Source organism: Dendrobates tinctorius, unplaced genomic scaffold, assembly GCF_039654945.1.
Source record: "Dendrobates tinctorius isolate UK_male_01 unplaced genomic scaffold, ASM3965494v1 ptg000445l, whole genome shotgun sequence".
In the NCBI taxonomy this organism is placed as follows: domain Eukaryota; kingdom Metazoa; phylum Chordata; class Amphibia; order Anura; family Dendrobatidae; genus Dendrobates; species Dendrobates tinctorius.
Window position 1 is genome coordinate 1,311,395 of NW_027362107.1, and position 27,100 is coordinate 1,338,494.

Sequence of the window (27,100 nt, forward strand, 5' to 3'; positions counted from 1 at the left end):
TCCTCGCTCCGGTCTCTCCTGTACAGTGAGGCCTCATTATACCCCTGTATAAGGATCTAGTGACGCAGTGTAGACTTTTATTCAGCATTGCTGTCTCCTCAGATTGTCAGCTCTTGTGATCAGGCCCCGGCTCCTCGCTCCGGTCTCTCCTGTACAGTGAGGGCCTCATTATACCCCTGTATAAGGATCTAGTGACGCAGTGTAGACTGTTATTCAGCAATGCTGTGTCCTCAGATTGTCAGCTCTTGTGATCAGGCCTCTGCTCCTCGCTCCGGTCTCTCCTGTACAGTGAGGCCTCATTATACCCCTGTATAAGGATCTAGTGACGCAGTGTAGACTGTTATTCAGCAATGCTGTGTCCTCAGATTGTCAGCTCTTGTGATCAGGCCTCTGCTCCTCGCTCCGGTCTCTCCTGTACAGTGAGGTCTCATTATACCCCTGTATAAGGATCTAGTGACGCAGTGTAGACTGTTATTCAGCATTGCTGCTTCCTCAGATTGTCAGCTCTTGTGATCAGGCCCCTGCTCCTCGCTCCGGTCTCTCCTGTACAGTGAGGCCTCATTATACCCCTGTATAAGGATCTAGTGACGCAGTGTAGACTGTTATTCAGCATTGCTGTCTCCTCAGATTGTCAGCTCTTGTGATCAGGCCCCTGCTCCTCGCTCCGGTCTCTCCTGTACAGTGAGGCCTCATTATACCCCTGTATAAGGATCTAGTGACGCAGTGTAGACTGTTATTCAGCATTGCTGCTTCCTCAGATTGTCAGCTCTTGTGATCAGGCCCCTGCTCCTCGCTCCGGTCTCTCCTGTACAGTGAGGCCTCATTATACCCCTGTATAAGGATCTAGTGACGCAGTGTAGACTGTTATTCAGCATTGCTGTCTCCTCAGATTGTCAGCTCTTGTGATCAGGCCCCTGCTCCTCGCTCCAGTCTCTCCTGTACAGTGAGGCCTCATTATACCCCTGTATAAGGATCTAGTGACGCAGTGTAGACTGTTATTCAGCATTGCTGTGTCCTCAGATTGTCAGCTCTTGTGATCAGGCCTCTGCTCCTCGCTCCGGTCTCTCCTGTACAGTGAGGCCTCATTATACCCCTGTATAAGGATCTAGTGACGCAGTGTAGACTGTTATTCAGCATTGCTGTGTCCTCAGATTGTCAGCTCTTGTGATCAGGCCCCTGCTCCTCGTTCCGGTCTCTCCTGTACAGTGAGGTCTCATTATACTCCTGTATAAGGATCTAGTGACGCAGTGTAGACTGTTATTCAGCATTGCTGTCTCCTCAGATTGTCAGCTCTTGTGATCAGGCCCCTGCTCCTCGCTCCGGTCTCTCCTGTACAGTGAGGCCTCATTATACTCCTGTATAAGGATCTAGTGACGCAGTGTAGACTGTTATTCAGCATTGCTGTGTCCTCAGATTGTCAGCTCTTGTGATCAGGCCCCTGCTCCTCGCTCCGGTCTCTCCTGTACAGTGAGGCCTCATTATACCCCTGTATAAGGATCTAGTGACGCAGTGTAGACTGTTATTCAGCATTGCTGTCTCCTCAGATTGTCAGCTCTTGTGATCAGGCCCCCGCTCCTCGCTCCGGTCTCTCCTGTACAGTGAGGCCTCATTATACCCCTGTATAAGGATCTAGTGACGCAGTGTAGACTGTTATTCAGCATTGCTGTCTCCTCAGATTGTCAGCTCTTGTGATCAGGCCCCTGCTCCTCGCTCCGGTCTCTCCTGTACAGTGAGGCCTCATTATACCCCTGTATAAGGATCTAGTGACGCAGTGTAGACTGTTATTCAGCATTGCTGTCTCCTCAGATTGTCAGCTCTTGTGATCAGGCCCCTGCTCCTCGCTCCGGTCTCTCCTGTACAGTGAGGCCTCATTATACCCCTGTATAAGGATCTAGTGACGCAGTGTAGACTGTTATTCAGCATTGCTGTCTCCTCAGATTGTCAGCTCTTGTGATCAGGCCCCTGCTCCTCGCTCCGGTCTCTCCTGTACAGTGAGGCCTCATTATACCCCTGTATAAGGATCTAGTGACGCAGTGTAGACTGTTATTCAGCATTGCTGTCTCCTCAGATTGTCAGCTCTTGTGATCAGGCCTCTGCTCCTCGCTCCGGTCTCTCCTGTACAGTGAGGCCTCATTATACCCCTGTATAAGGATCTAGTGATGCAGTGTAGACTGTTATTCAGCATTGCTGTGTCCTCAGGTTGTCAGCTCTTGTGATCAGGCCCCCGCTCCTCGCTCCGGTCTCTCCTGTACAGTGAGGCCTCATTATACCCCTGTATAAGGATCTAGTGACGCAGTGTAGACTGTTATTCAGCATTGCTGTCTCCTCAGATTGTCAGCTCTTGTGATCAGGCCCCTGCTCCTCGCTCCGGTCTCTCCTGTACAGTGAGGCCTCATTATACCCCTGTATAAGGATCTAGTGACGCAGTGTAGACTGTTATTCAGCATTGCTGTCTCCTCAGATTGTCAGCTCTTGTGATCAGGCCCCTGCTCCTCGCTCCGGTCTCTCCTGTACAGTGAGGCCTCATTATACCCCTGTATAAGGATCTAGTGACGCAGTGTAGACTGTTATTCAGCATTGCTGTCTCCTCAGATTGTCAGCTCTTGTGATCAGGCCACCGCTCCTCGCTCCGGTCTCTCCTGTACAGTGAGGCCTCATTATACCCCTGTATAAGGATCTAGTGACGCAGTGTAGACTGTTATTCAGCATTGCTGTGTCCTCAGATTGTCAGCTCTTGTGATCAGGCCCCTGCTCCTCGCTCCGGTCTCTCCTGTACAGTGAGGCCTCATTATATCCCTGTATAAGGATCTAGTGACGCAGTGTAGACTGTTATTCAGCATTGCTGTTTCCTCAGATTGTAAGCTCTTGTGATCAGGCCTCTGCTCCTCGCTCCGGTCTCTCCTGTACAGTGAGGCCTCATTATATCCCTGTATAAGGATCTAGTGACGCAGTGTAGACTGTTATTCAGCATTGCTGTTTCCTCAGATTGTCAGCTCTTGTGATCAGGCCCCTGCTCCTCGCTCCGGTCTCTCCTGTACAGTGAGGCCTCATTATATCCCTGTATAAGGATCTAGTGACGCAGTGTAGACTGTTATTCAGCATTGCTGTCTCCTCAGATTGTCAGCTCTTGTGATCAGGCCCCTGCTCCTCGCTCCGGTCTCTCCTGTACAGTGAGGCTTCATTATACCCCTGTATAAGGATCTAGTGACGCAGTGTAGACTGTTATTCAGCATTGCTGTTTCCTCAGATTGTCAGCTCTTGTGATCAGGCCCCTGCTCCTCGCTCCGGTCTCTCCTGTACAGTGAGGCCTCATTATACCCCTGTATAAGGATCTAGTGACGCACTGTAGACTGTTATTCAGCATTGCTGTCTCCTCAGATTGTCAGCTCTTGTGATCAGGCCCCTGCTCCTCGCTCCGCTCTCTCCTGTACAGTGAGGTCTCATTATACTCCTGTATAAGGATCTAGTGACGCAGTGTAGACTGTTATTCAGCATTGCTGTGTCCTCAGATTGTCAGCTCTTGTGATCAGGCCCCTGCTCCTCGCTCCGGTCTCTCCTGTACAGTGAGGCCTCATTATACCCCTGTATAAGGATCTAGTGACGCAGTGTAGACTGTTATTCAGCATTGCTGTGTCCTCAGATTGTCAGCTCTTGTGATCAGGCCTCTGCTCCTCGCTCCGCTCTCTCCTGTACAGTGAGGTCTCATTATACTCCTGTATAAGGATCTAGTGACGCAGTGTAGACTGTTATTCAGCATTGCTGTGTCCTCAGATTGTCAGCTCTTGTGATCAGGCCCCTGCTCCTCGCTCCGGTCTCTCCTGTACAGTGAGGCCTCATTATACCCCTGTATAAGGATCTAGTGATGCAGTGTAGACTGTTATTCAGCATTGCTGTGTCCTCAGATTGTCAGCTCTTGTGATCAGGCCCCTGCTCCTCGCTCCGGTCTCTCCTGTACAGTGAGGCCTCATTATACCCCTGTATAAGGATCTAGTGACGCAGTGTAGACTGTTATTCAGCATTGCTGTTTCCTCAGATTGTCAGCTCTTGTGATCAGGCCCCTGCTCCTCGCTCCGCTCTCTCCTGTACAGTGAGGTCTCATTATACTCCTGTATAAGGATCTAGTGACGCAGTGTAGACTGTTATTCAGCATTGCTGTTTCCTCAGATTGTCAGCTCTTGTGATCAGGCCCCTGCTCCTCGCTCCGCTCTCTCCTGTACAGTGAGGCCTCATATACCCCTGTATAAGGATCTAGTGACGCAGTGTAGACTGTTATTCAGCATTGCTGTCTCCTCAGATTGTCAGCTCTTGTGATCAGGCCTCTGCTCCTCGCTCCTGTCTCTCCTGTACAGTGAGGTCTCATTATACTCCTGTATAAGGATCTAGTGACGCAGTGTAGACTGTTATTCAGCATTGCTGTCTCCTCAGATTGTCAACTCTTGTGATCAGGCCCCTGCTCCTCGCTCCGGTCTCTCCTGTACAGTGAGGCCTCATTATACTCCTGTATAAGGATCTAGTGACGCAGTGTAGACTGTTATTCAGCATTGCTGTCTCCTCAGATTGTCAGCTCTTGTGATCAGGCCTCTGCTCCTCGCTCCGGTCTCTCCTGTACAGTGAGGCCTCATTATACTCCTGTATAAGGATCTAGTGACGCAGTGTAGACTGTTATTCAGCATTGCTGTCTCCTCAGATTGTCAGCTCTTGTGATCAGGCCCCTGCTCCTCGCTCCGGTCTCTCCTGTACAGTGAGGCCTCATTATACCCCTGTATAAGGATCTAGTGACGCAGTGTAGACTGTTATTCAGCATTGCTGTGTCCTCAGATTGTCAGCTCTTGTGATCAGGCCCCTGCTCCTCGCTCCGGTCTCTCCTGTACAGTGAGGCCTCATTATACCCCTGTATAAGGATCTAGTGACGCAGTGTAGACTGTTATTCAGCATTGCTGTGTCCTCAGATTGTCAGCTCTTGTGATCAGGCCTCTGCTCCTCGCTCCGGTCTCTCCTGTTCAGTGAGGCCTCATATACCCCTGTATAAGGATCTAGTGACGCAGTGTAGACTGTTATTCAGCATTGCTGTCTCCTCAGATTGTCAGCTCCTGTGATCAGGCCTCTGCTCCTCGCTCCGGTCTCTCCTGTACAGTGAGGCCTCATTATACCCCTGTATAAGGATCTAGTGACGCAGTGTAGACTGTTATTCAGCATTGCTGTCTCCTCAGATTGTCAGCTCTTGTGATCAGGCCCCTGCTCCTCGCTCCGGTCTCTCCTGTACAGTGAGGCCTCATTATACTCCTGTATAAGGATCTAGTGACGCAGTGTAGACTGTTATTCAGCATTGCTGTCTCCTCAGATTGTCAGCTCTTGTGATCAGGCTCCTGCTCCTCGCTCCGGTCTCTCCTGTACAGTGAGGCCTCATTATACCCCTGTATAAGGATCTAGTGACGCAGTGTAGACTGTTATTCAGCATTGCTGTCTCCTCAGATTGTCAGCTCTTGTGATCAGGCCTCTGCTCCTCGCTCCGGTCTCTCCTGTACAGTGAGGTCTCATTATACCCCTGTATAAGGATCTAGTGACGCAGTGTAGACTGTTATTCAGCATTGCTGTCTCCTCAGATTGTCAGCTCTTGTGATCAGGCCTCTGCTCCTCGCTCCGGTCTCTCCTGTACAGTGAGGCCTCATTATACCCCTGTATAAGGATCTAGTGACGCAGTGTAGACTGTTATTCAGCATTGCTGTCTCCTCAGATTGTCAGCTCTTGTGATCAGGCCTCTGCTCCTCGCTCCGGTCTCTCCTGTACAGTGAGGCCTCATTATACCCCTGTATAAGGATCTAGTGACGCAGTGTAGACTGTTATTCAGCATTGCTGTCTCCTCAGATTGTCAGCTCTTGTGATCAGGCCCCTGCTCCTCGCTCCGGTCTCTCCTGTACAGTGAGGCCTCATTATACCCCTGTATAAGGATCTAGTGACGCAGTGTAGACTGTTATTCAGCATTGCTGTGTCCTCAGATTGTCAGCTCTTGTGATCAGGCCTCTGCTCCTCGCTCCGGTCTCTCCTGTACAGTGAGGCCTCATTATACCCCTGTATAAGGATCTAGTGATGCAGTGTAGACTGTTATTCAGCATTGCTGTGTCCTCAGATTGTCAGCTCTTGTGATCAGGCTCCTGCTCCTCGCTCCGGTCTCTCCTGTACAGTGAGGCCTAATTATACCCCTGTATAAGGATCTAGTGACGCAGTGTAGACTGTTATTCAGCATTGCTGTCTCCTCAGATTGTCAGCTCTTGTGATCAGGCCCCTGCTCCTCGCTCCGGTCTCTCCTGTACAGTGAGGCTTCATTATACCCCTGTATAAGGATCTAGTGACGCAGTGTAGACTGTTATTCAGCATTGCTGTCTCCTCAGATTGTCAGCTCTTGTGATCAGGCCTCTGCTCCTCGCTCCGGTCTCTCCTGTACAGTGAGGTCTCATTATACCCCTGTATAAGGATCTAGTGACGCAGTGTAGACTGTTATTCAGCATTGCTGTCTCCTCAGATTGTCAGCTCTTGTGATCAGGCCTCTGCTCCTCGCTCCGGTCTCTCCTGTACAGTGAGGCCTCATTATACCCCTGTATAAGGATCTAGTGACGCAGTGTAGACTGTTATTCAGCATTGCTGTCTCCTCAGATTGTCAGCTCTTGTGATCAGGCCCCTGCTCCTCGCTCCGGTCTCTCCTGTACAGTGAGGCCTCATTATACCCCTGTATAAGGATCTAGTGACGCAGTGTAGACTGTTATTCAGCATTGCTGTGTCCTCAGATTGTCAGCTCTTGTGATCAGGCCTCTGTTCCTCGCTCCGGTCTCTCCTGTACAGTGAGGCCTCATTATACCCCTGTATAAGGATCTAGTGACGCAGTGTAGACTGTTATTCAGCATTGCTGTCTCCTCAGATTGTCAGCTCTTGTGATCAGGCTCCTGCTCCTCGCTCCGGTCTCTCCTGTACAGTGAGGCCTCATTATACCCCTGTATAAGGATCTAGTGACGCAGTGTAGACTGTTATTCAGCATTGCTGTGTCCTCAGATTGTCAGCTCTTGTGATCAGGCCCCCGCTCCTCGCTCCGGTCTCTCCTGTACAGTGAGGCCTCATTATACCCCTGTATAAGGATCTAGTGACGCAGTGTAGACTGTTATTCAGCATTGCTGTGTCCTCAGATTGTCAGCTCTTGTGATCAGGCCTCTGCTCCTCGCTCCGGTCTCTCCTGTACAGTGAGGCCTCATTATACCCCTGTATAAGGATCTAGTGATGCAGTGTAGACTGTTATTCAGCATTGCTGTGTCCTCAGATTGTCAGCTCTTGTGATCAGTCCCCTGCTCCTCGCTCCGGTCTCTCCTGTACAGTGAGGCCTCATTATACCCTGTATAAGGATCTAGTGACGCAGTGTAGACTGTTATTCAGCATTGCTGTGTCCTCAGATTGTCAGCTCTTGTGATCAGGCCTCTGCTCCTCGCTCCGGTCTCTCCTGTACAGTGAGGCCTCATTATACCCCTGTATAAGGATCTAGTGACGCAGTGTAGACTGTTATTCAGCATTGCTGTGTACTCAGATTGTCAGCTCTTGTGATCAGGCCCCCGCTCCTCGCTCCGGTCTCTCCTGTACAGTGAGGCCTCATTATACCCCTGTATAAGGATCTAGTGACGCAGTGTAGACTGTTATTCAGCATTGCTGTGTCCTCAGATTGTCAGCTCTTGTGATCAGGCCCCTGCTCCTCGCTCCGGTCTCTCCTGTACAGTGAGGCTTCATTATACCCCTGTATAAGGATCTAGTGACGCAGTGTAGACTGTTATTCAGCATTGCTGTCTCCTCAGATTGTCAGCTCTTGTGATCAGGCCCCTGCTCCTCGCTCCGGTCTCTCCTGTACAGTGAGGCTTCATTATACCCCTGTATAAGGATCTAGTGACGCAGTGTAGACTGTTATTCAGCATTGCTGTGTCCTCAGATTGTCAGCTCTTGTGATCAGGCCCCTGCTCCTCGCTCCGGTCTCTCCTGTACAGTGAGGCCTCATTATACCCCTGTATAAGGATCTAGTGACGCAGTGTAGACTGTTATTCAGCATTGCTGTGTCCTCAGATTGTCAGCTCTTGTGATCAGGCCCCTGCTCCTCGCTCCGGTCTCTCCTGTACAGTGAGGCCTCATTATACCCCTGTATAAGGATCTAGTGACGCAGTGTAGACTGTTATTCAGCATTGCTGTGTCCTCAGATTGTCAGCTCTTGTGATCAGTCCCCTGCTCCTCGCTCCGGTCTCTCCTGTACAGTGAGGCCTCATTATACCCCTGTATAAGGCTCTAGTGAGGCAGTGTAGACTGTTATTCAGCATTGCTGTGTCCTCAGATTGTCAGCTCTTGTGATCAGGCCCCCGCTCCTCGCTCCGGTCTCTCCTGTACAGTGAGGCCTCATTATACCCCTGTATAAGGATCTAGTGACGCAGTGTAGACTGTTATTCAGCATTGCTGTGTCCTCAGATTGTCAGCTCTTGTGATCAGGCCTCTGCTCCTCGCTCCGGTCTCTCCTGTACAGTGAGGCCTCATTATACCCCTGTATAAGGATCTAGTGATGCAGTGTAGACTGTTATTCAGCATTGCTGTGTCCTCAGATTGTCAGCTCTTGTGATCAGTCCCCTGCTCCTCGCTCCGGTCTCTCCTGTACAGTGAGGCCTCATTATACCCTGTATAAGGATCTAGTGACGCAGTGTAGACTGTTATTCAGCATTGCTGTGTCCTCAGATTGTCAGCTCTTGTGATCAGGCCTCTGCTCCTCGCTCCGGTCTCTCCTGTACAGTGAGGCCTCATTATACCCCTGTATAAGGATCTAGTGACGCAGTGTAGACTGTTATTCAGCATTGATGTCTCCTCAGATTGTCAGCTCTTGTGATCAGGCCCCTGCTCCTCGCTCCGGTCTCTCCTGCACAGTGAGTCCTCATTATACCTCTGTATAAGGATCTAGTGACGCAGTGTAGACTGTTATTCAGCATTGCTGTCTCCTCAGATTGTCAGCTCTTGTGATCAGGCCTCTGCTCCTCGCTCCGGTCTCTCCTGTACAGTGAGGCCTCATTATACCCCTGTATAAGGATCTAGTGATGCAGTGTAGACTGTTATTCAGCATTGCTGTCTCCTCAGATTGTCAGCTCTTGTGATCAGGCCTCTGCTCCTCGCTCCGGTCTCTCCTGTACAGTGAGGCCTCATTATATCCCTGTATAAGGATCTAGTGACGCAGTGTAGACTGTTATTCAGCATTGCTGTGTCCTCAGATTGTCAGCTCTTGTGATCAGGCCCCTGCTCCTCACTCCGGTCTCTCCTGTACAGTGAGGCCTCATTATACCCCTGTATAAGGCTCTAGTGACGCAGTGTAGACTGTTATTCAGCATTGCTGTGTCCTCAGATTGTCAGCTCTTGTGATCAGGCCCCTGCTCCTCACTCCGGTCTCTCCTGTACAGTGAGGCCTCATTATACCCCTGTATAAGGCTCTAGTGACGCAGTGTAGACTGTTATTCAGCATTGCTGTGTCCTCAGATTGTCAGCTCTTGTGATCAGGCCCCTGCTCCTCACTCCGGTCTCTCCTGTACAGTGAGGCCTCATTATACCCCTGTATAAGGCTCTAGTGACGCAGTGTAGACTGTTATTCAGCATTGCTGTCTCCTCAGATTGTCAGCTCTTGTGATCAGGCCCCTGCTCCTCACTCCGGTCTCTCCTGTACAGTGAGGCCTCATTATACCCCTGTATAAGGATCTAGTGACGCAGTGTAGACTGTTATTCAGCATTGCTGTCTCCTCAGATTGTCAGCTCTTGTGATCAGGCACCTGCTCCTCGCTCCGGTCTCTCCTGTACAGTGAGGCCTCATTATATCCCTGTATAAGGATCTAGTGACGCAGTGTAGACTGTTATTCTGCATTGCTGTATCCTCAGATTGTCAGCTCTTGTGATCAGGCCTCTGCTCCTCGCTCCGGTCTCTCCTGTACAGTGACATCTCATTATACCCCTGTATAAGGATCTAGTGACACAGTGTAGACTGTTATTCAGCATTGCTGTCTCCTCAGATTGTCAGCTCTTGTGATCAGGCCTCTGCTCCTCGCTCCGGTCTCTCCTGTACAGTGAGGCCTCATTATACCCCTGTATAAGGATCTAGTGACGCAGTGTAGACTGTTATTCAGCATTGCTGTGTCCTCAGATTGTCAGCTCTTGTGATCAGTCCCATGCTCCTCGCTCCGGTCTCTCCTGTACAGTGAGGCCTCATTATACCCCTGTATAAGGATCTAGTGACGCAGTGTAGACTGTTATTCAGCATTGCTGTCTCCTCACATTGTCAGCTCTTGTGATCAGGCCCCTGCTCCTCGCTCCGGTCTCCTGTACAGTGAGGCCTCATTATACCCCTGTATAAGGATCTAGTGACGCAGTGTAGACTGTTATTCAGCATTGCTGTGTCCTCAGATTGTCAGCTCTTGTGATCAGGCCTCTGCTCCTCGCTCCGCTCTCTCCTGTACAGTGAGGTCTCATTATACCCCTGTATAAGGATCTAGTGACGCAGTGTAGACTGTTATTCAGCATTGCTGTGTCCTCAGATTGTCAGCTCTTGTGATCAGGCCTCTGCTCCTCGCTCCGGTCTCCTGTACAGTGAGGCCTCATTATACCCCTGTATAAGGATCTAGTGACGCAGTGTAGACTGTTATTCAGCATTGCTGTGTCCTCAGATTGTCAGCTCTTGTGATCAGGCCCCTGCTCCTCGCTCCGGTCTCTCCTGTACAGTGAGGCCTCATTATACCCCTGTATAAGGATCTAGTGACGCAGTGTAGACTGTTATTCAGCATTGCTGTGTCCTCAGATTGTCAGCTCTTGTGATCAGTCCCATGCTCCTCGCTCCGGTCTCTCCTGTACAGTGAGGCCTCATTATACCCCTGTATAAGGATCTAGTGACGCAGTGTAGACTGTTATTCAGCATTGCTGTGTCCTCAGATTGTCAGCTCTTGTGATCAGGCCTCTGCTCCTCGCTCCGGTCTCTCCTGTACAGTGAGGTCTCATTATACCCCTGTATAAGGATCTAGTGACGCAGTGTAGACTGTTATTCAGCATTGCTGTGTCCTCAGATTGTCAGCTCTTGTGATCAGGCCCCTGCTCCTCGCTCCGGTCTCTCCTGTACAGTGAGGTCTCATTATACCCCTGTATAAGGATCTAGTGACGCAGTGTAGACTGTTATTCAGCATTGCTGTGTCCTCAGATTGTCAGCTCTTGTGATCAGGCCCCTGCTCCTCGCTCCGGTCTCTCCTGTACAGTGAGGCCTCATTATACCCCTGTATAACGATCTAGTGACGCAGTGTAGACTGTTATTCAGCATTGCTGTGTCCTCAGATTGTCAGCTCTTGTGATCAGGCCCCAGCTCCTCGCTCCTGTCTCTCCTGTACAGTGAGGTCTCATTATACCCCTGTATAAGGATCTAGTGACGCAGTGTAGACTGTTATTCAGCATTGCTGTGTCCTCAGATTGTCAGCTCTTGTGATCAGGCCTCTGCTCCTCGCTCCGCTCTCTCCTGTACAGTGAGGTCTCATTATACCCCTGTATAAGGATCTAGTGACGCAGTGTAGACTGTTATTCAGCATTGCTGTGTCCTCAGATTGTCAGCTCTTGTGATCAGGCCTCTGCTCCTCGCTCCGGTCTCCTGTACAGTGAGGCCTCATTATACCCCTGTATAAGGATCTAGTGACGCAGTGTAGACTGTTATTCAGCATTGCTGTGTCCTCAGATTGTCAGCTCTTGTGATCAGGCCCCTGCTCCTCGCTCTGGTCTCTCCTGTACAGTGAGGCCTCATTATACCCCTGTATAAGGATCTAGTGACACAGTGTAGACTGTTATTCAGCATTGCTGTGTCCTCAGATTGTCAGCTCTTGTGATCAGGCCTCTGCTCCTCGCTCCGGTCTCTCCTGTACAGTGAGGTCTCATTATACCCCTGTATAAGGATCTAGTGACGCAGTGTAGACTGTTATTCAGCATTGCTGTGTCCTCAGATTGTCAGCTCTTGTGATCAGGCCCCTGCTCCTCGCTCCGGTCTCTCCTGTACAGTGAGGTCTCATTATACCCCTGTATAAGGATCTAGTGACGCAGTGTAGACTGTTATTCAGCATTGCTGTGTCCTCAGATTGTCAGCTCTTGTGATCAGGCCCCTGCTCCTCGCTCCGGTCTCTCCTGTACAGTGAGGCCTCATTATACCCCTGTATAACGATCTAGTGACGCAGTGTAGACTGTTATTCAGCATTGCTGTGTCCTCAGATTGTCAGCTCTTGTGATCAGGCCCCAGCTCCTCGCTCCTGTCTCTCCTGTACAGTGAGGCCTCATTATACCCCTGTATAAGGATCTAGTGACGCAGTGTAGACTGTTATTCAGCATTGCTGTGTCCTCAGATTGTCAGCTCTTGTGATCAGGCCCCAGCTCCTCGCTCCTGTCTCTCCTGTACAGTGAGGCCTCATTATACCCCTGTATAAGGATCTAGTGACGAAGTGTAGACTGTTATTCAGCATTGCTGTCTCCTCAGATTGTCAGATCTTGTGATCAGGCCTCTGATCCTCCCTCCGGTCTCTCCTGTACAGTGAGGCCTCATTATACCCCTGTATAAGGATCTAGTGACGCAGTGTAGACTGTTATTCAGCATTGCTGTCTCCTCAGATTGTCAGCTCTTGTGATCAGGCCCCTGCTCCTCGCTCCGGTCTCTCCTATACAGTGAGGCCTCATTATACCCCTGTATAAGGATCTAGTGACGCAGTGTAGACTGTTATTCAGCATTGCTGTCTCCTCAGATTGTCAGCTCTTGTGATCAGGCCTCTGCTCCTCGCTCCGGTCTCTCCTGTACAGTGAGGCCTCATTATACTCCTGTATAAGGATCTAGTGACGCAGTGTAGACTGTTATTCAGCATTGCTGTCTCCTCAGATTGTCAGCTCTTGTGATCAGGCCTCTGTTCCTCGCTCCGCTCTCTCCTGTACAGTGAGGCCTCATTATACCCCTGTATAAGGATCTAGTGACGCAGTGTAGACTGTTTTTCAGCATTGCTGTGTCCTCAGATTGTCAGCTCTTGTGATCAGGCCCCTGCTCCTCGCTCCGGTCTCTCCTATACAGTGAGGCCTCATTATACTCCTGTATAAGGATCTAGTGACGCAGTGTAGACTGTTAATAGCATTGCTGTCTCCTCAGATTGTCAGCTCTTGTGATCAGGACTCTGCTCCTCGCTCCGTTCTCTCCTGTACAGTGAGGCCTCATTATATCCCTGTATAAGGATCTAGTGACGCAGTGTAGACTGTTATTCAGCATTGCTGTTTCCTCAGATTGTCAGCTCTTGTGATCAGGCCCCTGCTCCTCGCTCCGGTCTCTCCTGTACAGTGAGGCCTCATTATACCCCTGTATAAGGATCTAGTGACGCAGTGTAGACTGTTATTCAGCATTGCTGTCTCCTCAGATTGTCAGCTCTTGTGATCAGGCCCCCGCTCCTCGCTCCGGTCTCTCCTGTACAGTGAGGTCTCATTATACTCCTGTATAAGGATCTAGTGACGCAGTGTAGACTGTTATTCAGCATTGCTATCTCCTCAGATTGTCAGCTCTTGTGATCAGGCCCCTGCTCCTCGCTCCGGTCTCTCCTGTACAGTGAGGTCTCATTATACTCCTGTATAAGGATCTAGTGACGCAGTGTAGACTGTTATTCAGCATTGCTGTCTCCTCAGATTGTCAGCTCTTGTGATCAGGCCCCCGCTCCTCGCTCCGGTCTCTCCTGTACAGTGAGGTCTCATTATACTCCTGTATAAGGATCTAGTGACGCAGTGTAGACTGTTATTCAGCATTGCTGTGTCCTCAGATTGTCAGCTCTTGTGATCAGGCCCCTGCTCCTCGCTCCGGTCTCTCCTGTACAGTGAGGCCTCATTATACCCCTGTATAAGGATCTAGTGACGCAGTGTAGACTGTTATTCAGCATTGCTGTCTCCTCAGATTGTCAGCTCTTGTGATCAGGCCCCTGCTCCTCGCTCCGGTCTCTCCTGTACAGTGAGGCCTCATTATACCCCTGTATAAGGATCTAGTGACGCAGTGTAGACTGTTATTCAGCATTGCTGTCTCCTCAGATTGTCAGCTCTTGTGATCAGGCCCCTGCTCCTCGCTCCGGTCTCTCCTGTACAGTGAGGCCTCATTATACCCCTGTATAAGGATCTAGTGACGCAGTGTAGACTGTTATTCAGCATTGCTGTCTCCTCAGATTGTCAGCTCTTGTGATCAGGCCTCTGCTCCTCGCTCCGGTCTCTCCTGTACAGTGAGGTCTCATTATACCCCTGTATAAGGATCTAGTGACGCAGTGTAGACTGTTATTCAGCATTGCTGTCTCCTCAGATTGTCAGCTCTTGTGATCAGGCCCCTGCTCCTCGCTCCGGTCTCTCCTGTACAGTGAGGCCTCATTATACCCCTGTATAAGGATCTAGTGACGCAGTGTAGACTGTTATTCAGCATTGCTGTCTCCTCAGATTGTCAGCTCTTGTGATCAGGCCCCTGCTCCTCGCTCCGGTCTCTCCTGTACAGTGAGGCCTCATTATACCCCTGTATAAGGATCTAGTGACGCAGTGTAGACTGTTATTCAGCATTGCTGTGTCCTCAGATTGTCAGCTCTTGTGATCAGGCCTCTGCTCCTCGCTCCGGTCTCTCCTGTACAGTGAGGCCTCATTATACCCCTGTATAAGGATCTAGTGACGCAGTGTAGACTGTTATTCAGCATTGCTGTCTCCTCAGATTGTCAGCTCTTGTGATCAGGTCCCTGCTCCTCGCTCTGCTCTCTCCTGTACAGTGAGGCCTCATTATACCCCTGTATAAGGATCTAGTGACGCAGTGTAGACTGTTATCCAGCATTGCTGTCTCCTCAGATTGTCAGCTCTTGTGATCAGGCCCCGGCTCCTCGCTCCGGTCTCTCCTGTACAGTGAGGCCTCATTATACACCTGTATAAGGATCTAGTGACGCAGTGTAGACTGTTATCCAGCATTGCTGTCTCCTCAGATTGTCAGCTCTTGTGATCAGGCCCCTGCTCCTCGCTCCGGTCTCTCCTGTACAGTGAGGCCTCATTATACCCCTGTATAAGGATCTAGTGACGCAGTGTAGACTGTTATTCAGCATTGCTGTGTCCTCAGATTGTCAGCTCTTGTGATCAGGCCCCTGCTCCTCGCTCCGGTCTCTCCTGTACCGTGAGGCCTCATTATACCCCTGTATAAGGATCTAGTGACGCAGTGTAGACTGTTATTCAGCATTGCTGTGTCCTCAGATTGTCAGCTCTTGTGATCAGGCCCCTGCTCCTCGCTCCGGTCTCTCCTGTACAGTGAGGCCTCATTATACCCCTGTATAAGGATCTAGTGACGCAGTGTAGACTGTTATCCAGCATTGCTGTCTCCTCAGATAGTCAGCTCTTGTGATCAGGCCTCTGCTCCTCGCTCCGGTCTCTCCTGTACAGTGAGGCCTCATTATACCCCTGTATAAGGATCTAGTGATGCAGTGTAGACTGTTATTCAGCATTGCTGCTTCCTCAGATTGTCAGCTCTTGTGATCAGGCCCCTGCTCCTCGCTCCGCTCTCTCCTGTACAGTGAGGCCTCATTATACCCCTGTATAAGGATCTAGTGACGCAGTGTAGACTGTTATTCAGCATTGCTGTGTCCTCAGATTGTCAGCTCTTGTGATCAGGCCTCTGCTTCTCGCTCCGGTCTCTCCTGTACAGTGAGGTCTCATTATACCCCTGTATAAGGATCTAGTGACGCAGTGTAGACTGTTATTCAGCGTTGCTGTCTCCTCAGATTGTCAGCTCTTGTGATCAGGCCTCTGCTCCTCGCTCCGGTCTCTCCTGTACAGTGAGGCCTCATTATACCCCTGTATAAGGATCTAGTGACGCAGTGTAGACTGTTATTCAGCATTGCTGTCTCCTCAGATTGTCAGCTCTTGTGATCAGGCCTCTGATCCTCGCTCCGCTCTCTCCTGTACAGTGAGGCCTCATTATACTCCTGTATAAGGATCTAGTGATGCAGTGTAGACTGTTATTCAGCATTGCTGTGTCCTCAGATTGTCAGCTCTTGTGATCAGGCCTCTGCTTCTCGCTCCGGTCTCTCCTGTACAGTGAGGTCTCATTATACCCCTGTATAAGGATCTAGTGACGCAGTGTAGACTGTTATTCAGCGTTGCTGTCTCCTCAGATTGTCAGCTCTTGTGATCAGGCCTCTGCTCCTCGCTCCGGTCTCTCCTGTACAGTGAGGCCTCATTATACCCCTGTATAAGGATCTAGTGACGCAGTGTAGACTGTTATTCAGCATTGCTGTCTCCTCAGATTGTCAGCTCTTGTGATCAGGCCTCTGCTCCTCGCTCCGGTCTCTCCTATACAGTGAGACCTCATTATACCCCTGTATAAGGATCTAGTGACACAGTGTAGACTGTTATTCAGCATTGCTGTCTCCTCAGATTGTCATCTCTTGTGATCAGGCCCCTGCTCCTCGCTCCGGTCTCTCCTGTACAGTGAGGCCTCATTATACCCCTGTATAAGGATCTAGTGATGCAGTGTAGACTGTTATTCAGCATTGCTGTCTCCTCAGATTGTCAGCTCTTGTGATCAGGCCCCTGCTCCTCGCTCCGGTCTCTCCTGTACAGTGAGGCCTCATTATACCCCTGTATAAGGATCTAGTGACGCAGTGTAGACTGTTATCCAGCATTGCAGTCTCCTCAGATTGTCAGCTCTTGTGATCAGGCCCCTGCTCCTCGCTCCGGTCTCTCCTGTACAGTGAGGGTCTCATTATACCCCTGTATAAGGATCTAGTGACGCAGTGTAGACTGTTATTCAGCATTGCTGTCCCCTCAGATTGTCAGCTCTTGTGATCAGGCCCCTGCTCCTCGCTCCGGTCTCTCCTGTACAGTGAGGCCTCATTATACCCCTGTATAAGGATCTAGTGACGCAGTGTAGACTGTTATTCAGCATTGCTGTCTCCTCAGATTGTCAGCTCTTGTGATCAGGCCCCTGCTCCTCGCTCCGGTCTCTCCTGTACAGTGAGGCCTCATTATACCCCTGTATAAGGATCTAGTGACGCAGTGTAGACTGTTATTCAGCATTGCTGTCTCCTCAGATTGTCAGCTCTTGTGATCAGGCCCCTGCTCCTCGCTCCGGTCTCTCCTGTACAGTGAGGCCTCATTATACCCCTGTATAAGGATCTAGTGATGCAGTGTAGACTGTTATTCAGCATTGCTGTTTCCTCAGATTGTCAGCTCTTGTGATCAGGCCCCTGCTCCTCGCTCCAGTCTCTCCTGTACAGTGAGGCCTCATTATACCCCTGTATAAGGATCTAGTGACGCAGTGTAGACTGTTATCCAGCATTGCAGTCTCCTCAGATTGTCAGCTCTTGTGATCAGGCCCCTGCTCCTCGCTCCGGTCTCTCCTGTACAGTGAGGGTCTCATTATACCCCTGTATAAGGATCTAGTGACGCAGTGTAGACTGTTATTCAGCATTGCTGTCCCCTCAGATTGTCAGCTCTTGTGATCAGGCCTCTGCTCCTCGCTCCGGTCTCTCCTGTACAGTGAGGCCTCATTATACCCCTGTATAAGGATCTAGTGACGCAGTGTAGACTGTTATTCAGCATTGCTGTCTCCTCAGATTGTCAGCTCTTGTGATCAGGCCTCTGCTCCTCGCTCCGGTCTCTCCTGTACAGTGAGGCCTCATTATACCCCTGTATAAGGATCTAGTGACGCAGTGTAGTCTGTTATTCAGCATTGCTGTCTCCTCAGATTGTCAGCTCTTGTGATCAGGCCCCTGCTCCTCGCTCCGGTCTCTCCTGTACAGTGAGGCCTCATTATACCCCTGTATAAGGATCTAGTGACACAGTGTAGACTGTTATTCAGCATTGCAGTTTCCTCAGATTGTCAGCTCTTGTGATCAGGCCCCTGCTCCTCGCTCCAGTCTCTCCTGTATAGTGAGGCCTCATTATACCCCTGTATAAAGATCTAGTGACGCAGTGTAGACTGTTATTCAGCATTGCTGTCTCCTCAGATTGTCAGCTCTTGTGATCAGGCCCCTGCTCCTCGCTCCAGTCTCTCCTGTACAGTGAGGCCTCATTATACCCCTGTATAAGGATCTAGTGACGCAGTGTAGACTGTTATTCAGCATTGCTGTCTCCTCAGATTGTCAGCTCTTGTGATCAGGCCCCTGCTCCTCGCTCCGGTCTCTCCTGTACAGTGAGGCCTCATTATACCCCTGTATAAGGATCTAGTGACGCAGTGTAGACTGTTATTCAGCATTGCTGTCTCCTCAGATTGTCAGCTCTTGTGATCAGGCCCCAGCTCCTCGCTCTGGTCTCTCCTGTACAGTGAGGCCTCATTATACCCCTGTATAAGGATCTAGTGACGCAGTGTAGTCTGTTATTCAGCATTGCTGTCTCCTCAGATTGTCAGCTCTTGTGATCAGGCCCCTGCTCCTCGCTCCGGTCTCTCCTGTACAGTGAGGCCTCATTATACCCCTGTATAAGGATCTAGTGACGCAGTGTAGACTGTTATTCAGCATTGCTGTGTCCTCAGATTGTCAGCTCTTGTGATCAGTCCCATGCTCCTCGCTCCGGTCTCTCCTGTACAGTGAGGCCTCATTATACCCCTGTATAAGGATCTAGTGACGCAGTGTAGACTGTTATTCAGCATTGCTGTCTCCTCAGATTGTCAGCTCTTGTGATCAGGCCCCTGCTCCTCGCTCCGGTCTCTCCTGTACAGTGAGGCCTCATTATACCCCTGTATAAGGATCTAGTGACGCAGTGTAGACTGTTATTCAGCATTGCTGTCTCCTCAGATTGTCAGCTCTTGTGATCAGGCCCCTGCTCCTCGCTCCGGTCTCTCCTGTACAGTGAGGCCTCATTATACTCCTGTATAAGGATCTAGTGACGCAGTGTAGACTGTTATCAGCATTGCTGTCTCCTCAGATTGTCAGCTCTTGTGATCAGGCCTCTGCTCCTCGCTCCGGTCTCTCCTGTACAGTGAGGCCTCATTATACTCCTGTATAAGGATCTAGTGACGCAGTGTAGACTGTTATCAGCATTGCTGTCTCCTCAGATTGTCAGCTCTTGTGATCAGGCCTCTGCTCCTCGCTCCGGTCTCTCCTGTACAGTGAGGCCTCATTATACCCCTGTATAAGGATCTAGTGACGCAGTGTAGACTGTTATTCAGCATTGCTGTCTCCTCAGATTGTCAGCTCTTGTGTTCAGGCCTCTGCTCCTCGCTCCGGTCTCTCCTGTACAGTGAGGCCTCATTATACCCCTGTATAAGGCTCTAGTGACACAGTGTAGACTGTTATTCAGCATTGCTGTCTCCTCAGATTGTCAGCTCTTGTGATCAGGCCTCTGTTCCTCGCTCCGCTCTCTCCTGTACAGTGAGGCCTCATTATACCCCTGTATAAGGATCTAGTGACGCAGTGTAGACTGTTATTCAGCATTGCTGTGTCCTCAGATTGTCAGCTCTTGTGATCAGGCCCCTGCTCCTCGCTCCGCTCTCTCCTGTACAGTGAGGCCTCATTATACTCCTGTATAAGGATCTAGTGACGCAGTGTAGACTGTTATTCAGCATTGCTGTGTCCTCAGATTGTCAGCTCTTGTGATCAGGCCCCTGCTCCTCGCTCCGCTCTCTCCTGTACAGTGAGGCCTCATTATACCCCTGTATAAGGATCTAGTGACGCAGTGTAGACTGTTATTCAGCATTGCTGTGTCCTCAGATTGTCAGCTCTTGTGATCAGGCCTCTGCTCCTCGCTCCGGTCTCTCCTGTACAGTGAGGCCTCATTATACCCCTGTATAAGGATCTAGTGACGCAGTGTAGACTGTTATTCAGCATTGCTGTCTCCTCAGATTGTCAGCTCTTGTGATCAGGCCTCTGCTCCTCGCTCCGGTCTCTCCTGTACAGTGAGGCCTCATTATACCCCTGTATAAGGATCTAGTGACGCAGTGTAGACTGTTATTCAGCATTGCTGTCTCCTCAGATTGTCAGCTCTTGTGTTCAGGCCTCTGCTCCTCGCTCCGGTCTCTCCTGTACAGTGAGGCCTCATTATACCCCTGTATAAGGATCTAGTGACGCAGTGTAGACTGTTATTCAGCATTGCTGTCTCCTCAGATTGTCAGCTCTTGTGATCAGGCCTCTGTTCCTCGCTCCGCTCTCTCCTGTACAGTGAGGCCTCATTATACCCCTGTATAAGGATCTAGTGACGCAGTGTAGACTGTTATTCAGCATTGCTGTGTCCTCAGATTGTCAGCTCTTGTGATCAGGCCCCTGCTCCTCGCTCCGCTCTCTCCTGTACAGTGAGGCCTCATTATACCCCTGTATAAGGATCTAGTGACGCAGTGTAGACTGTTATTCAGCATTGCTGTGTCCTCAGATTGTCAGCTCTTGTGATCAGGCCCCTGCTCCTCGCTCCGCTCTCTCCTGTACAGTGAGGCCTCATTATACCCCTGTATAAGGATCTAGTGACGCAGTGTAGACTTTTATTCAGCATTGCTGTGTCCTCAGATTGTCAGCTCTTGTGATCAGGCCTCTGCTCCTAGCTCCGGTCTCTCCTGTACAGTGAGGTCTCATTATACCCCTGTATAAGGATCTAGTGACGCAGTGTAGACTGTTATTCAGCATTGCTGTCTCCTCAGATTGTCAGCTCTTGTGATCAGGTCCCTGCTCCTAGCTCCGGTCTCCTGTACAGTGAGGCCTCATTATACCCCTGTATAAGGATCTAGTGACGCAGTGTAGACTGTTATTCAGCATTGCTGTCTCCTCAGATTGTCAGCTCTTGTGATCAGGCCTCTGATCCTCCCTCCGGTCTCTCCTGTACAGTGAGGCCTCATTATACCCCTGTATAAGGATCTAGTGACACAGTGTAGACTGTTATTCAGCATTGCTGTCTCCTCAGATTGTCAGCTCTTGTGATCAGGCCCCTGCTCCTCGCTCCGGTCTCTCCTGTACAGTGAGGTCTCATTATACTCCTGTAAAAGGATCTAGTGACGCAGTGTAGACTGTTATTCAGCATTGCTGTGTCCTCAGATTGTCAGCTCTTGTGATCAGGCCTCTGCTCCTCGCTCCGGTCTCTCCTGTACAGTGAGGTCTCATTATACTCCTGTATAAGGATCTAGTGACGCAGTGTAGACTGTTATTCAGCATTGCTGTGTCCTCAGATTGTCAGCTCTTGTGATCAGGCCCCAGCTCCTCGCTCCGGTCTCTCCTGTACAGTGAGGTCTCATTATACTCCTGTATAAGGATCTAGTGACGCAGTGTAGACTGTTATTCAGCATTGCTGTCTCCTCAGATTGTCAGCTCTTGTGATCAGGCCCCAGCTCCTCGCTCCGGTCTCTCCTGTACAGTGAGGCCTCATTATACCCCTGTATAAGGATCTAGTGACGCAGTGTAGACTGTTATTCAGCATTGCTGTCTCCTCAGATTGTCAGCTCTTGTGATCAGGCCTCTGATCCTCCCTCCGGTCTCTCCTGTACAGTGAGGCCTCATTATACCCCTGTATAAGGATCTAGTGACACAGTGTAGACTGTTATTCAGCATTGCTGTCTCCTCAGATTGTCAGCTCTTGTGATCAGGCCCCTGCTCCTCGCTCCGGTCTCTCCTGTACAGTGAGGTCTCATTATACTCCTGTAAAAGGATCTAGTGACGCAGTGTAGACTGTTATTCTGCATTGCTGTGTCCTCAGATTGTCAGCTCTTGTGATCAGGCCCCTGCTCCTCGCTCCGGTCTCTCCTGTACAGTGAGGCCTCATTATACCCCTGTATAAGGATCTAGTGACGCAGTGTAGACTGTTATTCTGCATTGCTGTGTCCTCAGATTGTCAGCTCTTGTGATCAGGCCCCTGCTCCTCGCTCCGGTCTCTCCTGTACAGTGAGGCCTCATTATACCCCTGTATAAGGATCTAGTGACGCAGTGTAGACTGTTATTCAGCATTGCTGTGTCCTCAGATTGTCAGCTCTTGTGATCAGGCCCCTGCTCCTCGCTCCGGTCTCTCCTGTACAGTGAGGTCTCATTATACTCCTGTAAAAGGATCTAGTGACGCAGTGTAGACTGTTATTCTGCATTGCTGTGTCCTCAGATTGTCAGCTCTTGTGATCAGGCCCCAGCTCCTCGCTCCGGTCTCTCCTGTACAGTGAGGCCTCATTATACCCCTGTATAAGGATCTAGTGACGCAGTGTAGACTGTTATTCAGCATTGCTGTCTCCTCAGATTGTCAGCTCTTGTGATCAGGCCCCTGCTCCTCGCTCCGGTCTCTCCTGCACAGTGAGGCCTCATTATACCCCTGTATAAGGATCTAGTGACGCAGTGTAGACTGTTATTCAGCATTGCTGTGTCCTCAGATTGTCAGCTCTTGTGATCAGGTCTCTGCTCCTCGCTCCGGTCTCTCCTGTACAGTGAGGCCTCATTATACCCCTGTATAAGGATCTAGTGACGCAGTGTAGACTGTTATTCAGCATTGCTGTGTCCTCAGATTGTCAGCTCTTGTGATCAGGCCCCTGCTCCTCGCTCCGGTCTCTCCTGTACAGTGAGGCCTCATTATACTCCTGTATAAGGATCTAGTGATGCAGTGTAGACTGTTATTCAGCATTGCTGTGTCCTCAGATTGTCAGCTCTTGTGATCAGTCCCCTGCTCCTCGCTCCGGTCTCTCCTGTACAGTGAGGCCTCATTATACCCCTGTATAAGGATCTAGTGACGCAGTGTAGACTGTTATTCAGCATTGCTGTGTCCTCAGATTGTCAGCTCTTGTGATCAGTCCCCTGCTCCTCGCTCCGGTCTCTCCTGTACAGTGAGGCCTCATTATACCCCTGTATAAGGATCTAGTGACGCAGTGTAGACTGTTATTCAGCATTGCTGTCTCCTCAGATTGTCAGCTCTTGTGATCAGGCCCCTGCTCCTCGCTCCGGTCTCTCCTGTACAGTGAGGCCTCATTATACCCCTGTATAAGGATCTAGTGACGCAGTGTAGACTGTTATTCAGCATTGCTGTCTCCTCAGATTGTCAGCTCTTGTGATCAGGCCCCCGCTCCTCGCTCCGGTCTCTCCTGTACAGTGAGGCCTCATTATACCCCTGTATAAGGATCTAGTGACGCAGTGTAGACTGTTATTCAGCATTGCTGTCTCCTCAGATTGTCAGCTCTTGTGATCAGGCCCCTGCTCCTCGCTCCGGTCTCTCCTGTACAGTGAGGCCTCATTATACCCCTGTATAAGGATCTAGTGACGCAGTGTAGACTGTTATTCAGCATTGCTGTCTCCTCAGATTGTCAGCTCTTGTGATCAGGCCCCTGCTCCTCGCTCCGGTCTCTCCTGTACAGTGAGGCCTCATTATACCCCTGTATAAGGATCTAGTGACACAGTGTAGACTGTTATTCAGTATTGCTGTCTCCTCAGATTGTCAGCTCTTGTGATCAGACCCCTGCTCCTCGCTCCGGTCTCTCCTGTACAGTGAAGCCTCATTATACCCCTGTATAAGTATCTAGTGACGCAGTGTAGACTGTTATTCAGCATTGCTGTCTCCTCAGATTGTCAGCTCTTGTGATCAGGCCCCCGCTCCTCGCTCCGGTCTCTCCTGTACAGTGAGGCCTCATTATACCCCTGTATAAGGATCTAGTGACGCAGTGTAGACTGTTATTCAGCATTGCTGTCTCCTCAGATTGTCAGCTCTTGTGATCAGGCCCCCGCTCCTCGCTCCGGTCTCTCCTGTACAGTGAGGCCTCATTATACCCCTGTATAAGGATCTAGTGACGCAGTGTAGACTGTTATTCAGCATTGCTGTCTCCTCAGATTGTCAGCTCTTGTGATCAGGCCTCTGCTCCTCGCTTCGGTCTCTCCTGTACAGTGAGGCCTCATTATACCCCTGTATAAGGATCTAGTGACGCAGTGTAGACTGTTATTCAGCATTGCTGTGTCCTCAGATTGTCAGCTCTTGTGATCAGGCTCCTGCTCCTCGCTCCGGTCTCTCCTGTACAGTGAGGCCTCATTATACTCCTGTATAAGGATCTAGTGACGCAGTGTAGACTGTTATTCAGCATTGCTGTCTCCTCAGATTGTCAGCTCTTGTGATCAGGCCTCTGCTCCTCGCTCCGGTCTCTCCTGTACAGTGAGGCCTCATTATACCCCTGTATAAGGATCTAGTGACGCAGTGTAGACTGTTATTCAGCATTGCTGTCTCCTCAGATTGTCAGCTCTTGTGATCAGGCCCCTGCTCCTCGCTCCGGTCTCTCCTGTACAGTGAGGCCTCATTATACCCCTGTATAAGGATCTAGTGACGCAGTGTAGACTGTTATTCAGCATTGCTGTCTCCTCAGATTGTCAGCTCTTGTGATCAGGCCCCTGCTCCTCGCTCCGGTCTCTCCTGTACAGTGAGGCCTCATTATACCCCTGTATAAGGATCTAGTGACACAGTGTAGACTGTTATTCAGCATTGCTGTGTCCTCAGATTGTCAGCTCTTGTGATCAGGCCCCAGCTCCTCGCTCCGGTCTCTCCTGTACAGTGAGGCCTCATTATACCCCTGTATAAGGATCTAGTGACACAGTGTAGACTGTTATTCAGCATTGCTGTCTCCTCAGATTGTCAGCTCTTGTGATCAGGCCCCTGCTCCTCGCTCCGGTCTCTCCTGTACAGTGAGGCCTCATTATACCCCTGTATAAGGATCTAGTGACGCAGTGTAGACTGTTATTCAGCATTGTTGTCTCCTCAGATTGTCAGCTCTTGTGATCAGGCCCCTGCTCCTCGCTCCGGTCTCTCCTGTACAGTGAGGCCTCATTATACCCCTGTATAAGGATCTAGTGACGCAGTGTAGACTGTTATTCAGCATTGTTGTCTCCTCAGATTGTCAGCTCTTGTGATCAGGCCCCAGCTCCTCGCTCCGGTCTCTCCTGTACAGTGAGGCCTCATTATACCCCTGTATAAGGATCTAGTGACGCAGTGTAGACTGTTATTCAGCATTGTTGTCTCCTCAGATTGTCAGCTCTTGTGATCAGGCCCCTGCTCCTCGCTCCGGTCTCTCCTGTACAGTGAGGCCTCATTATACCCCTGTATAAGGATCTAGTGACGCAGTGTAGACTGTTATTCAGCATTGCTGTCTCCTCAGATTGTCAGCTCTTGTGATCAGGCCCCTGCTCCTCGCTCCGGTCTCTCCTGTACAGTGAGGCCTCATTATACCTCTGTATAAGGATCTAGTGACGCAGTGTAGACTGTTATTCAGCATTGCTGTCTCCTCAGATTGTCAGCTCTTGTGATCAGGCCCCTGCTCCTCGCTCCGGTCTCTCCTGTACAGTGAGGCCTCATTATACCCCTGTATAAGGATCTAGTGACGCAGTGTAGACTGTTATTCAGCATTGCTGTCTCCTCAGATTGTCAGCTCTTGTGATCAGGCCTCTGCTCCTCGCTCCGGTCTCTCCTGTACAGTGAGGCCTCATTATACCCCTGTATAAGGATCTAGTGACGCAGTGTAGACTGTTATTCAGCATTGCTGTCTCCTCAGATTGTCAGCTCTTGTGATCAGGCCCCTGCTCCTCGCTCCGGTCTCTCCTGTACAGTGAGGCCTCATTATACCTCTGTATAAGGATCTAGTGACGCAGTGTAGACTGTTATTCAGCATTGCTGTCTCCTCAGATTGTCAGCTCTTGTGATCAGGCCCCTGCTCCTCGCTCCGGTCTCTCCTGTACAGTGAGGCCTCATTATACCTCTGTATAAGGATCTAGTGACGCAGTGTAGACTGTTATTCAGCATTGCTGTCTCCTCAGATTGTCAGCTCTTGTGATCAGGCCCCTGCTCCTCGCTCCGGTCTCTCCTGTACAGTGAGGCCTCATTATACCCCTGTATAAGGATCTAGTGACGCAGTGTAGACTGTTATTCAGCATTGCTGTGTCCTCAGATTGTCAGCTCTTGTGATCAGGCCTCTGCTCCTCGCTCCGGTCTCTCCTGTACAGTGAGGCCTCATTATACCCCTGTATAAGGATCTAGTGACGCAGTGTAGACTGTTATTCAGCATTGCTGTGTCCTCAGATTGTCAGCTCTTGTGATCAGGCCCCTGCTCCTCGCTCCGGTCTCTCCTGTACAGTGAGGCCTCATTATACCCCTGTATAAGGATCTAGTGACGCAGTGTAGACTGTTATTCAGCATTGCTGTCTCCTCAGATTGTCAGCTCTTGTGATCAGGCCCCTGCTCCTCGCTCCGGTCTCTCCTGTACAGTGAGGTCTCATTATACCCCTGTATAAGGATCCAGTGACGCAGTGTAGACTGTTATTCAGCATTGCTGTGTCCTCAGATTGTTAGCTCTTGTGATCAGGCCCCTGCTCCTCGCTCCGGTCTCTCCTGTACAGTGAGTCCTCATTATACCCCTGTATAAGGATCTAGTGACGCAGTGTAGACTGTTATTCAGCATTGCTGTCTCTTCAGATTGTCAGCTCTTGTGATCAGGCCTCTGCTCCTCGCTCCGGTCTCTCCTGTACAGTGAGGCCTCATTATACCCCTGTATAAGGATCTAGTAATGCAGTGTAGACTGTTATTCAGCATTGCTGTTTCCTCAGATTGTCAGCTCTTGTGATCAGGCCCCTGCTCCTCGCTCCGGTCTCTCCTGTACAGTGAGGCCTCATTATACCCCTGTATAAGGATCTAGTGACGCAGTGTAGACTGTTATTCAGCATTGCTGTCTCCTCAGATTGTCAGCTCCTGTGATCAGGCCCCTGCTCCTCGCTCCGGTCTCTCCTGTACAGTGAGGCCTCATTATACCCCTGTATAAGGATCTAGTGACGCAGTGTAGACTGTTATTCAGCATTGCTGTGTCCTCAGATTGTCAGCTCTTGTGATCAGGCCCCTGCTCCTCGCTCCGGTCTCTCCTGTACAGTGAGGCCTCATTATACCCCTGTATAAGGATCTAGTGACGCAGTGTAGACTGTTATTCAGCATTGCTGTCTCCTCAGATTGTCAGCTCTTGTGATCAGGCCCCGGCTCCTCGCTCCGGTCTCTCCTGTACAGTGAGGCCTCATTATACACCTGTATAAGGATCTAGTGACGCAGTGTAGACTGTTATTCAGCATTGCTGTGTCCTCAGATTGTCAGTTCTTGTGATCAGGCC